The sequence below is a fragment of the Lissotriton vulgaris genome, chromosome 3_1 (assembly GCF_964263255.1).
Source record: "Lissotriton vulgaris chromosome 3_1, aLisVul1.2, whole genome shotgun sequence".
Taxonomy (NCBI): domain Eukaryota; kingdom Metazoa; phylum Chordata; class Amphibia; order Caudata; family Salamandridae; genus Lissotriton; species Lissotriton vulgaris.
The window spans coordinates 1,157,613,190-1,157,616,430 of record NC_141689.1 but is presented as its reverse complement, the minus strand read 5'-3'; the positions used below and the strand labels follow the sequence as shown (position 1 = coordinate 1,157,616,430).

The window sequence follows — 3,241 nt, the reverse complement described above, 5'->3', positions numbered from 1 at the left end:
TCACTTACCAGGTCTACATGGCAGTAAACATTGCGCACAGACACTGATGTGGCAGGTCTGAGACAACTTTGAAAGGCTACTTGTGTGGGTGGCACAACCAGTGCTGCAGGCCACTAGTAGCATTTGATTTACAGGCCCTTGGCACACACAGTGCACTGTACTAGGGACTTACTACTAAATCAAATATGCTAATCATGGAAAATCAATCATAACACAATTGTGCAGCAGGAGCACTTGCATTTGAGCACTGAATATCAGTGAAAAGGTGTAAAAAAAAAAGGGGGATCAGAAAGTAAAAAGGCAGGGGAAACACACCAAAAGATGTCAGGTCCAAGAATGCAGCAGCTGGTGGATGATGCTGCAAGGCATTTTCTGCTTTAATTAGTCTATAGCAAGTGAAAACTACTTTATAATGTAAGGAAAATAAGAATTTAAAGAAATACACACAAAAATAATTCAGATTTACTAACTTTATTACTGTTAAGTACACCTGCACTCATGCCTTTTATTTTCTGCCCTGGTGTATTTAGATCTAATAAAAACAGCAAAAATATCCACCCAAATTACCTTTAACACCATTTTTCTGAAGCACTTTGTTTGCCCAATTGGATGTTACAGGCGACCCATGTAGTAGCTAAATAGTTTTCACTATTCAGTAATCAGCCAAAAGGCTCAGCATTCCTGATGAAAATGCAACCAAATTAGTGGACAGAAAATGTAATTTTGTTAATCCCTCTGAAGTAATCAGATGGTAATTTTAAATTATCTTGAAGTCATCAGGAACACTGTCTGCCTAAAAAGTAATCCTCAACTCATTTCCAAATCATCCTCAGTCATCAGGAAGATCTTGTGAAGTAATCAAGAGGTCATTTTCAAGCCATCCTGAAATCATCAGGCTCAAGTTTCTAAACTTTGCAGATGACTTCAAGAGCTTGATGATGTCTGAAGACGCGAAAATGACTTCTACAGTAATTGAATGATCATCCAATCACTCTGGGATGGCTTCTAAAGTAATCCTGTTTGACCTGGGATGGCAGCTTCGTTCTTCGCTTCGCTCTTTCACCATTTCGTTGTGCGCGCACTTACTTGTGCTAGGGTCTTGCCAGGGGGCTTAGGGGAGCAGTGCGGTGTCGCGCTGCGCTTCCTCTGCGCTCACGTAACGCTCTTTGCTGGTCAGCTCTCTTACGGTGTTCTTCTGTTGTTCCCGGTCGCCATTTTGCCGCTACCTCGTCACAGTTCCACGTTGGGGCAGAAGAGCCGGATATTTCCTCAGGGCGCTCGTTGGTTGGGTTGTCGTGGAGCTGGCTTGTGCCCCAGATGTTCCGACGACTTTAGCGGGTCTTCTTAATTTGTGGTGAGCTCGTTTCGCTGGTCAATTCGCTGTTTAAACCCTCGGGGGTTGCGGAGGTATCGGACCTCGGCTCTATTTTCTCTGTAACCTGCTCGTGCACCCAGGTTTTAATGCAGTTTTACAGATTCGCAGCAGGTGGCGCTGCTGCCGAGGAAACTCACACAATCTAAAATCATCTCGCGGTTCAGGCGAAAGAAAGAAAACTATTCCCTGCCGTCTAACTTCAAACACCGCTTGTGCAGTCGTGCCTAGAACATACTATATAAGAATAAAATATAAGAATAAAATACCTACCAAGAGAGGGACAGCCGCTCAAACACGCCCACTCTTTCTCATACACACTTCTGTTATTTCCATCCATTCATTACGACTACACAACACCTCTTTTTAGTTTTCGTCACAATTGTTTGTTTTCCAACAAAAAAAAAATGAAACACTCTCTAGTTAGGTCACACGTATGATTTACTTTTGAGCTAACAATATACGCAGTGGTATCCTGATTTCTAACTCGCTGGCTGGTTTAAACCTCCCGAGTTGGTCTTGCTGTCCGAGCAGCCCTTCTCCCGCTTCACAAACATTATAAACACACCTCTGAAATGGGCATAGAGCACTGTGGACGAGCAGCCCTGGAAATGCTTTTTGTTTTCAAGTTTGTAAATTAGAGTATGGTAATGTGTCACTGAAAGTGAAAATAAAATATCCTGATAGCGGTGGGATTCGAACCCACGCCTCCGAAGAGACTGGAGCCTTAATCCAGCGCCTTAGACCGCTCGGCCACGCTATCGTGTCCATCACAGCACTCCAATGTTTTACATGATGTCAAAAGTGACACAGACTGGGACACATGGTGATACATAACACCAGTCTATAAAGAACTTCAGGAGTGGGGAAGAACAAGATGGTATGGTGGTCACTGGATGTCTGGTTCTGGGTGATGCCCAGACTATAATGCGCAGGTGGATGTGGAGCGAGAGGTGGGCAAAGGGAACTGCTCAACTGCTCACTAAGGTATAACTTGCAACAAAAACAGCTTATTATTAATCATATAGGTGAAACCGATGCATTACAAATGCTTGTGCACCAGGGCATCCCTCAGTATGCCTGTAAAAGTGCGAAGTTATTTAGCCCTCCACAGACTCTTCCAGTACAATAGAGGTGTGAGATGTCGTTATAAACCCTAATTCATAATACAAAGGGACATTAATGGTACACTGCAGTACGCCCAGGAAGTTTTTAAAAAACCTGTTCTGTAAAATGTCAGAATGTCCCCAAATCTCTCTGCCATTCAAACTTGGACCCTGGGCTTGATCCTCGTGCTTTTTCAGGGGGAGTGAGATATTCCACTCACCAATCTTTTGGCGAAACGTATGTAGCCCTGCTTCTAGTAATAAATTGCACAATTTTCGATTGCTCCAAGAGGTTTTATTGGGGTTAAGGGCCACGCATTTTGTTTGTGTCATTGGCCCCTAACTCCTTCATTTTACAGAAATCTCAACAAGAAGTTGCATGTTCTGCTTTCCAAGTAGCTGGCCTGAAAGTTAATAATGTGTCGCCAACAAAAAAAAGGGTTGCGATTTTTTTGTCCCCAAGAAGTTGGCACATTTTTAATACAATGCTTAGCCAGCTTAATATATTGGGGCTTACTTATGAGACCTTGCGTCACTTTTGCGCTGCCGGTACATCACTTTTTGTGACGCACCAGCAGCGTAAAAATGCACCATGTTGCGTCATATTTACAAAGCGACGCATCTAGGTAAATGCACCACTTTGTAAACCCATGCCCCACATTATACCTTCGCCACGTATAATGGGCCTCATTTATTAAAAGTGACGCATTGCTGCGTGAAAACAGCGATGCGTCACTTTTCATTGCGCCCTCCTTGCGACATG

The 3,241-nt window shown here is 43.4% G+C and overlaps 1 non-coding gene across 1 annotated transcript; it reads right to left on the bottom strand.

Annotated features, from left to right (window-relative positions):
* Positions 1-2,053: 2,053 nt before the first annotated feature.
* On the bottom strand, positions 2,054-2,135 carry TRNAL-AAG (transfer RNA leucine (anticodon AAG)). Its single transcript has one exon. It is a non-coding gene; the product is annotated as a tRNA-Leu (tRNA).
* Positions 2,136-3,241: the final 1,106 nt, after the last annotated feature.